The sequence below is a fragment of the Triticum dicoccoides genome, chromosome 2B (genome assembly GCF_002162155.2).
Source record: "Triticum dicoccoides isolate Atlit2015 ecotype Zavitan chromosome 2B, WEW_v2.0, whole genome shotgun sequence".
Classification (NCBI taxonomy): Eukaryota; Viridiplantae; Streptophyta; class Magnoliopsida; order Poales; family Poaceae; genus Triticum; species Triticum dicoccoides.
In genome coordinates, this window is record NC_041383.1 from 519,886,794 (window position 1) to 519,898,375 (window position 11,582).

The window sequence follows — 11,582 nt, forward strand, 5'->3', positions numbered from 1 at the left end:
CTTTGTGGTGCTTTTGAATATATATATAAAACACATAGAATGATTTATAAAGATTCGTATAGGAATACAGAATGGATTCGAATTTAGTTGCCAGGGTAAACGTGGATGCTTATTGTCCCAAAATTCGAAAGAAGCGGCAAAATGTCCACTCCCACGTCGACTGCCCGAAGCCAGTGTTTGGGAGATGGAAATTACTATCTACCCCTTACACGGACAATGCATCTGCCTAATTTCCACAGGTCTCAATAGGAGTAGGTTAGTAACTTCAACTAGATATGACACGACCGCCTCTGAGACCATTCCGACAGGTGGGCGCCAAACATGGGCGGCAAAACACATTTGATTCAAGATCGTCCGAAAGAGGTCTGTCTCTCCCTCCATTTCCCCATTCATACACGGTGGACGGCAAAACAAACTTGACTCGGCCGAAATCAATGTAGGCAAATGTTTTCAATAGGGGCAGGTTCGTAACTTCACTCAGACGTGACACAACTGCCCTACCTATCAGCCCCGTTCATACACCGTGGGCGCCAACCGTGGGTGCCAAAACACCCTCTCCTCGCCCGAAATCGCTCTAGGAAAATATTCGAGAGATGCGAGATGACCGTGCTATCCCCAACCGACATGACGTCCAAATTTTAAATGGGGGCTAAGTTCGTAACTTTCCCATATTTCAGACATGCGCGTCCCAAAAACATGGTTCCCCGTACTTCTCCCTCCATTTTCCCATTCATACACCATCCGCACTAGAACACCATCCCCACAATAGCCTCCTTCGTCCGCCACCCCATCCATTGTCGCCGTACTCCACCCCATCCATCACCACTGTCCTCCACCATACTGGAGCTCCTACCAAGACCGTGTCGTCTACTGCTAGAGATGGCCGTTTCTCATCCACGGCGATGGACCAGGAGCCTTGCATCACGTCCTCTGGCTTCATCGATGCTGTCGTCCTCTTTGTTGGGGCCGCTCACACAACCTTCTCGTCCACCACAATGGGACTTCTCCCCCGATGCACCCGTCTACCATCGCAGATCTGCTTCATTGCCACTGACAGCCATCGCACTCCCGATGCCTACACAACGCCGCAAGAGAGGTGGTACTTCATATCTGCTCAACTTTTTTATCTCAACCAGAAAATTGATTGTAACTTGGTTACTGTACTTTCTTTTCAGCTCTTAGAATTTAGTTCTTAGTTCGAAGCAAACAATGGATGGTAAATAGCATTTCTGTGGTTTGCAGCTTTAAATCTGCCATGGCACATTCATAATAGGGTTTAATTGATCATGATTAGGGTTTAATTGATCATGTTGGTTCCGTGGTGGTTTCTTTAATAGAAATCAGAGGGCAAACCCTCTTTTGCTAAAAAAATGCTTAGGGTTTCCCCCAGCATATGTGCTTCATGTCATAATAGCACTGCTCCACCCATCAAGCTAAACAAGCTTAGTTGTTAAAATAATAATATGATATTATTAAAATAGAATCATTTAATTGGTTAGCTAAATGTTCCTAATTTAGTTTTGAAAATGCATGTACGTCGCTCGGGTGTATCTACAGGGTGCCACGGTGGGTCGTGGCCCACCCTGGGATTTTGGGTCGGCCAAGGCCCCGATTCCCCTCTGTTCTGTTGTGCTTCGATCTCTACTCGCCCCCAGCCGCCTGCCTCGCCGGCGACTTGCCATCCCCGGACGATATGACTCTAGGAGGAGACGCCGGACTAACAGGAGGTCAGGAGCCGCTCGCCCAACAGCGTCACCGTTGCCCGGGCACGCCATCGTGCCTACCTTCCCAGTCCGTTCAGGGCTCAGGCGTGCAGCAGCCAGTAAGCGAACATGATTTATCCTGAGATACGTCCTCAACACTCAGTAGCCACTCCTCATCACCCATTTTCTAATTGATTCATTACTCATTAGGAAGGACTGTCATTAGGGTTTGTTGTGTACTGAGTGCTACTTACACTTAATGGTTCAGATATATTTCAGTAATCTTTAGTACCTGTAAAGTTCATAGGTTTTCAGAATTCTGGCCCTAGGAATAGACACTAGTCATTTTGGATTGTTGGTCATAGTGACATTGACCTAGATTACTACTGTAGGCCAGGTTTATTGACAATTTTACTTGTCTTTCTTACTCATTCGATATGATATCCAATTATTCATGTCGATTAGTTGCAAACAATAAGTGCTACACCAACTTCTTGATTCAGATTTTGGACGGTCTCTTACTGCAGTTACAATGCTGCATACCTGTTGTCGTGGATTTGTCACAGCAGATGTCCTAGTGTGAGGACTTAGTCGTGAGGCCAACACATCTATGTGGTAGCTTGAGAGGGGTTGAGAGGAATCAAGAAATGCAACACAGGACAAGGGTTTAGACAGCTTCGGGCCCCAGGAAACATCATCCGGTAACAACCCTACATGCTATTTGTGGCTAGATCTCATTATCATCATGAGGGAGTCGCCGTAAACCGGCTCTCCTAGTTATGTCTAGCCCTAAGATTGTTCCCCCCCCCCTCTTGGGGTGCCCTGCCCCTCCTTATATAAGTTGAAGGGGCGGGTTACATGTAGAGTCCATCCCGGACTAAGACTTAAACTATCATGACTTCTCTTCATGGGCTTCTTAACATCTTGGGCTTCTTAACGTCTCAAACTTATTAACCCCAGGCGACTTAACATCTGCCAGTTATCATCTGTCGGGTTATCATCTGACTTAACATCTGTCGGGTTATCAGCTAACTTAACATCTGTCGGATTATGATCTGACTTAATATCTGTCAGGTTATCAGCTGACTTAATATCTGCCGGGTTATGATCTGACTTAACATCTGCCAGTTTATGACTGTCTGCCGGGTTATGATTGTCTGCTGGGTTATGATCTGACTTAACATCTGCTAGTTTATGACTGTCTGGCAGGTTATGATTGTCTTCCGGGTTATGACTGTCTGTCGGTTTATCACCTGTCGGTTTACCATCTGTCTTAGCCACCTGTCTTAACTGTCAGCAGGTTTATCACCTGCCGGTTTACCAAGTCCCAGCCGGGTTATAACTCCGGTCGGGTCACACCGCGGGGTATATCCCCGACATTAGCCCCCAGTTTAATTTGGATTTATCCATGTTAAACTGATCCTGATCATCCTTAAGTCCTTGTCATTTCCTTCTTCTAGAAAATCTGGGTCAATAGACCAGCTTCATAATCAATTTACTGACATTGGTTTGTCATAGAGAAAAATTCCGAAGAACAATTCATTTGACTCAGCTCCCAATGCTTAACAAAAATATTGGTCCTTGAAATACTCATCTGATCTTCAGCCGGTTTAAGGATGTAGAACTTGCCGGTTTATCATTGCCAAAATTGCCGGTTTATAAATATTGATGGCACCGAGTCATAATTGTAGTTAACATCAAGCTTGAAAATATACCTCTTATATGCCTATCACTTGTAGCCCCCAAGTCTTAAGAAGGCAGCGTAGCAACAGCTTAAGACTTGCTTCAATATAAATGTCACAAACTTGAAAACATCTGATTTGTTCATCTCAGTCACGAGTCATAAACTGAGCATTCCACATATGTAGGCCCCAAGTGCCGGGTTGTCATGCTTGCAGCGACCTGGGACATGAAATTTCCTTATGCTCATAAAAACTTCAACTAGTGTAGCCCCCAAGGGCCGGGTCATTATGCAATAAGGAGCAGGGACTTTGTAAATATAATCATGTAGATTTGAGCAGTGATGTGTAGCCCCCAAGGGTCGGCTCAGTAAGATAATATTGAGATGGGACTTTATATATACTTCTTTGAAAAGAACATCATATGATGTAACCCTCATCATGGGGCTTGAACCCACGTCCACAAGGATAAGAGCTTTGTGCTTTATCAACTGAGTAGTGGACCCTTTAATATAATGGAATAAAACTTGTGTACCTTGAATTGTTGATAGGAGCAATTAGTAGCCCCCAAGGGCCGCCTCATTATGATGTAATGAATCGGGTCTTCAATAAGGCCAGTAAAATGACTTTGCATTAGCCCCCAAGTGTCATGGTGCATACTTGCAGCGACATGAGACTTGCATATTTGAGGTAACCTCAACTTGAATAATGTAGCCCCCAAGTGTCGGGTCGTAAGCCTACAGCGACTCGAGACTATTCCTTCCATTGTAGAATAAATCATATCTATTGATGAAATAATAGCCATTGCGCTAAAAGCGACTTTTGAAAATCGCAATCATAATACTGGTTATTGATAAACATAATAAAAATCTAGCCATGTTGGCTATTAAAGATTTGAATAATATAACCCAATGATTTATAAGCGCATAATTCCAATGGCACAATCCAAATATATACCGGTGACTTATAGTCGAAAGCCAGGTCGGGTTAATAAACATCGGATGTTATCTTATCTCATACTGGCGACTTATAGTCGAAAGCCAGACCGGGTCAATAAACACTGGATTATAGTTGATCTTGTGCTGACAACTTATAGTCGAAAGCCAAGCCTGGTCAATAAACACCGGTTATCTTGTAACTTTGTACTCGCCACTTATAGTCAAAAGCCAGACCGGTTCAACAAATACCGGTTTAATATAAACCTCATGAAAATAAACCTCCAAAAGAAAATTTTGAGAAGAAAACATGCAAAAGACGAGGCTTTTCATGGGCTGCCAGGCCACTGAGTTAAACCATTTTACAAAGCCTTATAAGATGGACCTCACATTAACCAATCGTCATTTTAACTATGACAAGTTTATAAGATTGACTTGTCAAACGTTCGATGGGTCGTACCAGGATTACCTGGGCGGAGTGACTTACTTAAAAAGGGAGGATAACCCGGGGTTTTAGGTGGATACACCTGGCTTCCAAGCCTGGCTTTTATAGCCTATTACAAGGTTATAGACTCTTTGTTCTTGTAGAAGCAAAGAGCCCCCAAGTAGTATTTTGAGATGTGCTCAATGGGTGCCTATGTTTGAGTTGTGCTTTTGCAACAGACTCTCTTTTGTCCCTTTAACCTGGGTAGTAAGTTCCCAAGTGTTTTTGTAAACATGGCATATAAGCCGGCTCAAAGGGCAATCATAGTTAACTCAATAAACCGGAAGCCCCCAAGTGATATATTTCTGAGTTGTGCTTGCCGGGTGCCAATGTTTGAGTTGTGTTGTGCAACAAACTCTCTTTTTTCAGTTCTCTTTTTCCTGAGAACTCGAACTTGCAAGAGATTATTCTTTTAAACTAGAAATTCTTAAACCGGATATTGAGAGCTTCAAAGCTTTATGGGAGACAGCTTTCCCTTGAGTCGGATTTTAAACCGGAATCCTTCTTTTTAAGCCGAAAAATTTCTGAACGGCCTTTAAATTTGCACCAATAAGGCGGTTTAGGGTCCTGCATGAGATAATTTTTGCAAGCCGGAGTAATTGCTCTTTTAAAGAAAGCAACATATAATGAAAATATACTGGATGGATTTCACCTCATATGTTAGGCCAGAAATTATCCACCGCGGAGTTGATCACCACCACGGTGAAGGTATATATCCATCGAGCATCACGGCACGAAACAAGTGCTAGTGCAAAAAATAATGTTTGGCACATCCCCCTTTGCGACACCTTCGTAAAGAATAATGGTCCTACAAAACACCATAGACCAGACTAATTGTTCTCCCACAATTTAATATGTGCTGATAAAATATATAGAAAAGATAGCACCTGATGATTTTTTGTCGGATGAATGTGGATACTGGGGATAAAAACATATAAAATGTCTGATGTGGCCCTAGCACCATAGCTCATGTTCTTTTATATGATGACAATCCGGTTGCAGCACTTGTACTTGTAGCCCTGGAAGCCGATCGATTTTTTTAAGACCGCCAAGTAAATCCATCATGCCAGGACCTTATCCGACGCTTGTACTGTATGAGGGGTTTGACCAAAGTATAGATTCCATGCGACTTTCTCCAGGTAATTGAATAGCAGGAACGACAGGTGCTAACTAGGTCCTGAAGAAACTTGGACTGAAACCTTGACTCATGAAGAACACAGACCAGCGAACAGAAAATAGGGTTTCAGCCTGACACATCAACGCGACAACCTGGCGGAAACGGGGCGGTTCCGAGGCGCAGCGGTTTATCAGAGGTGGCACGCACGTGGGTCATGGCCTCGGCGGCTCATAGCGAAGGAAAGGCCGACCAGAAGGAAGCGCCGGCGTTTGGAGGATGAATCATGGCGGGTCGAGTGGCCGGCGGCTGATGCAAGTTCAGTTAACTCTGGGCCGCACCAGCAGGGACGGTTCCAAGCGACTGACGGCGGCCAGAGGCAGTCACTTAAGCACGCTAGTGAGGGCGACTCAGGCATGGCCGAGGTGACTCTGATGCAGAGACAAGGATATGGCGGTTTGGCAAAGACGGCTCGCCATCTACTCTGGCGGGGGCGAGTCACAGCGGAACTAGGTTAAACGGGCGCGGCCGGTGATGCCAAAGTGGACCCATCCCGGACGGGCGGCATGATAGGCCTGCACGGCAGAGGCCATCCGCAGGTGTAGCGGCTCAGGCCAGCCAAAGGCAAGTCACGGCCGTCGCGGCTCAAAGATGGACAAAGGCAGCACCTCGCGTGCGGCAGCTCGGATGGGCACAAAGCGGCCATTGACCTAAGGGATTCCTAGATTAGGGGGTATCCGGACAGCCGGACTATATACTTTGGTCGGACTGTTGGACTATGAAGATACAAGATTGAAGACTTCATCCCGTGTCCGGATGGGACTCTCCTTTGCGTGGAAGGCAAGCTTGGCGGTTCGGATGATAGATCTCCTTCTTTGTAACCGACTCTGTGTAACCCTAGCCCCCTCTGGTGTCTATATAAACCAGAGGGTTTAGTCCGTAGGATAACAACAATCATACATAGGCTAGCTTCTAGAGTTTAGCCTCTACGATCTCGTGGTAGATCAACTCTTGTAATATCATATCATCAAGATCACTCAAGCAGGAAGTAGGGTATTACCTCCATCGAGAGGGCCCGAACCTGGGTAAACATCGTGTCCCCAGTCTGCTATTACCATTAGCCTTAGACGCGCAGTTCGGGACCCCCTACCCGAGATCCGCCGGTTTTGACACCGACATTGGTGCTTTCATTGAGAGTTCCACTGTGTCGTCACTACAAGGCTTGATGGCTCCCCCAACCTTCAACAACGCAGTCAAGGGCGAGACTTTTCTCCCCGGACAGATCTTGGTGCTCGGCGGCTTCGCACTGCGGGCCAACTCGCTTGGCCATATGGATCAGATCGACAGCTACGCCCCTGGCCATCAGGTCAGGTTTGGAAACTTGAATTACACTGCCGATATTTGTGGAGACTTGATCTTCGACGGATTTGGGCCTACGTCAGGAGCATCGAACAGTCACGACAAGCACGACTTAAATCTGCTGTCGGATAGTATTCGGGATATCGCCCCTGCAGCTGCTCCGGGCCTAAATCTGGGGCAGATCGCGTCGTCCGAGGACAGGTGGATGGACCCCGCCACGAAAGCCACATACTCTTTGGCGGTAGAGCCGAACACAGACTCCGTCGTTAAGGGAATCTGCGTCACCGGACCCCCGGACCTGTGTCCGTATGTGGGTTCCGAACTGCGCAGGCCCGGGCCCATCGAGTCCGATTGGGCTACAGTAATGGAGTTCACCGCCGTGGATATCTTTCAGCACTCCCCCTTTAGCGATGTGCTGAATTCATTAAGGTCTCTCTCTCAGTCAGGAGATTCCTCACTGAACTATGTCTGGCTCGAGTGGGAAGCAGGCGACGAAGAAAATCGTTACCCACCCACCACCCACTTAATAGCCATTGTCGATGATTTGACCGACGTGCTTGACTTCGACTCAGAGGACATCAACGGTATAGACGACGATGCGGGAGAAGAACAGGAACCACTGCCTATAGGGTGCTGGACAGCCACCTCTTCGTATGATATATATATGGTGGACACCCCAAAGAAAACAATGGCGATGAGGCAACAGAAGATAACCCCTTAGGGAAGAAACCAAAGCATGGGCGTCATCGGCGTCGCTCTAAGCCACGCCATAGCATTACCGGCACAGGAGAAGAAAACAACCCAGATGGTGCCGCAGAGGAATACAATCCTGATCAGCCTACCTTTGAACAGGCCGAACAGGAACACGGGCAGGTCAGCCCCGAGGAACAGGCGACGAACAGATACGTGGAGGATGACAACTATATGCCTCCCTCCGAAGACGAGGTGAGCCTCGGCGATGATGAATTCGGCGTACCCGAAGATCCAATAGAGCAGGAGAACTTTAAGCGCCGGCTTATAGCCACTGCAAGAAGCCTTAAAAAGAAGCAGCAGCAGCTCCAAGCTGATCAAGATCTTCTCGCAGACAGATGGACCGAAGTCCTGGCAGCTGAGGAATACAGACTCGGGCCCCCCACCAAGGGTTACCCAAAGCACAAGTTGCTACCTCGGCCAGAGGAGGAGGCCGCAGAGCCTACACTACTAGCACAAGACGAGGCTGACCGGCCACCTCGTGGCCGGGATAAAACGGCGTATCAGACCGAATACTAGCCCGCACCCCCACGCCAGTTCACTATGGCCCGGGGCAATACGCAAGACCTGTGAGACATATTGGAAAACAATGCATGACAACCAAGATCGATCTACGGATCACGGGGGCGCGCCACAGCACATGACGATGACCGTCATGCCGGATACACTAATGATAAGTCCGGCCGGGCCGAACATAACCGACCAGACATAGTCGGACTGCATCGTGACATTGCCCGGCACAGAGGCGCCGCATACCCTCTCTGCTTCACTGATGAAGTAATGGATCATGATTCCCAGAAGGGTTTAAACCCGTCAACATCGAATCATACGATGGCACAACAGACCCCGTGGTATGGACTGAAGATTTCCTTCTCCACATTCACATGGCCCGTGGTGATGATCTACATGCCATCAAGTACCTCCCCCTTAAGCTTAAAGGACCAGCCAGACATTGGTTGAATAGCCTGCCGGCGAACTCCATCGCAGTTGGGAAAATCTTGAGGACGCATTCCACGACAACTTCCAAGGCACTTACGTGCAACCACCAGATGCTGATGACTTAAGTCATATTACCCAACAGCCCGGAGAGTCATCCAGGAAATTCTGGACTCTGTTCCTAACTAAAAGAACCAAATTGTTGACTGTCCGGACGACAAGGCCCTGGAGTCCTTTAAGCATAATATCCGTGACGAGTGGCTCTCCCGACACCTCGACAAAGAAAAACCAAAGTCCATGGCGGCCCTCACGACACTCATGACCCACTTTTGCGCAGGCGAGGACAGCTGGCTGGCTCACAGTAGCACCATGCCAAGAAACTCCGACACTTCAGATGTACGCGACAGTAACGGAAAGCCACGGCGCAATAGACATAAGCGTCGGAATAATGGTGACAACGCCGAAGATACGGCAGTTCATGGCGGATTCAGCAACTCAAAATCCGGTCAACGGAAAAAGGCGTTCAAAAGAAACAACCCGGGATCGTCCAGTCTGGACCGCATACTCGACCGCTCGTGCCAGATTCACGGCACCCCCGACAAACCAGCCAATCACACTAACAGAGATTGCTGGGTGTTCAAACAGGCCAGCAAGTTGAATGCCAAAAACAAGGACACGGGGCTGCACAGCAATGATGACGAGGAGCCCCGACGTCCGAACACTGGGGGACAGAAGAAATCCCCCCCCCCCCAGTTGAAAATGGTAAACATAATCTATGCCACCCACATTCCCAAGCGGGAACGAAAGCATGCACTTAGGGACATCTATGCGATGGAGCCAGTCGCCCCAGAATTCAACCCATGGTCATCATGTCTGATCACCTTCGATCATAGGGACCATCCTACCAGCATCTGTCACGGCGGCTCAGTCGCATTGGTCCTTGACCCAATCATCGACGGATTCCATCTCACGTGAGTCCTTATGGACGGTGGCAGTAGCCTGAACCTGCTTTATCATGACACATTGCACAAAATGGGCATCGATCCCTCACGGATCAAACCCACCAAAACCACCTTTAAAGGTGCAATTCCAGGGGTAGAGGCCCGCTGCACGAGCTCAATAACACTGGAAGTGGTCTTCGGATCTCCGGATAACTTCTGAAGCAAGGAATTAATCTTCGATATCGTCCCTTTCCGTAGTGGCTATAATGCACTACTTGGACGAACCACATTCACTCGATTCAATGCGGTACCGCACTATGCATACCTTAAGCTCAAGATGCCAGGACCTCGCGGGGTTATAACAGTCAATGGAAACACAGACCGCTCCCTTCGTACGGAAGAGCACACTGCGGCCCTTGCGGCAGAAGTACAAAGTAGCCTTCTTCGATAGACAGCCCATTCGCCAATAACAACCCCGAACACTGTCAAGCGAGTCCGGAGCACCCTGAAACAGGATCGTCAGACACGCCAAGAGCTCGATTAGCAATCCGGCCTCCGCCCCAGCCCCATTCAGGCGGCATTTATGCCATGCGTACACAACTACGCACTCAAAATACCATGGGCATAGGTGGAGGCGAGTTGATGATGCAGCCTACAGTGCGGTTCAGACGCCACGAGGCCCGCATACCCTTCTTCTTTCTTTCTTTCAGGACCCTACTTTCGGGCAGACCCTTCAGAGAACCGGACCATCGGACAAACCACAGGAGGGAACACCAAGGAGGCAAGAGGCTTTGCACACAAGGGAATACCCACGTGGTCTCTGTCAATGATCGTTATACCTGTTTTACATACCCGCATGCAGCCTGCCCTTGGATAGGACATGTCAAATAGTCCTGTTTGTTTCTGCTTAACGCATTAATTGTACACATACGCCTTGCCATATTATCCAAATAACAATGGGAAATAGTATACAGCGTCAGCTTCTTATTACTATCTTCATATTTTCCCTTGAATATTTATTTAATATTGCATCCGTACACTTTGGTATGATCAGTTTGTCAGGGGCTTTTTATTGAGCCCCATAACATGGCAATAAAAGTACGAACACTTTCGACAGTGCGGCACCCCCAACTTATAGCATTATATGCATCAGCTCTGAATCATGTCTTGGGTCAATAGTTGGGTTAGCCCTGCTCCCTTGTTTTGGTACCTTACGTTCCGTTATATCGGCTAAGGTAGCGCAGGGAGAACTAATGCAATTGTGTACCGGTTCTTCCGGACGAGCACCTTAGTAGAGAAAGCCAAAAATTGTCTGTCTTGATTCAGGAGGGCTGGTTGCTGTTCGAGAGGTTCTAAATCCTTAAAGATTTTTTCCGCTTAAGGCAAGGAATCGGCCTTGTTCGATTTAGGCGTGTATAGCGCCCCGGTTCGGCCTTCCGAATACTAGGGGCTTCGCCAAAATTTAAAATCATAGACTTCTATGGCCAAGTGAGAGTTATAAAGCCACATAGTATGATTGCCTTGTTCGCTGCGCCAAACACCTCCTTAAAGGACTAAAAACTTGGATAAAGAGTGTTTGGGTTTTCCACGAACACCCTAGTACTAGCTACACGGGGGCGGAAGCCGACGACTGGCCTACTTCCAGAATTTTATAAACGGACGCACAAAAGGTAATATTTTA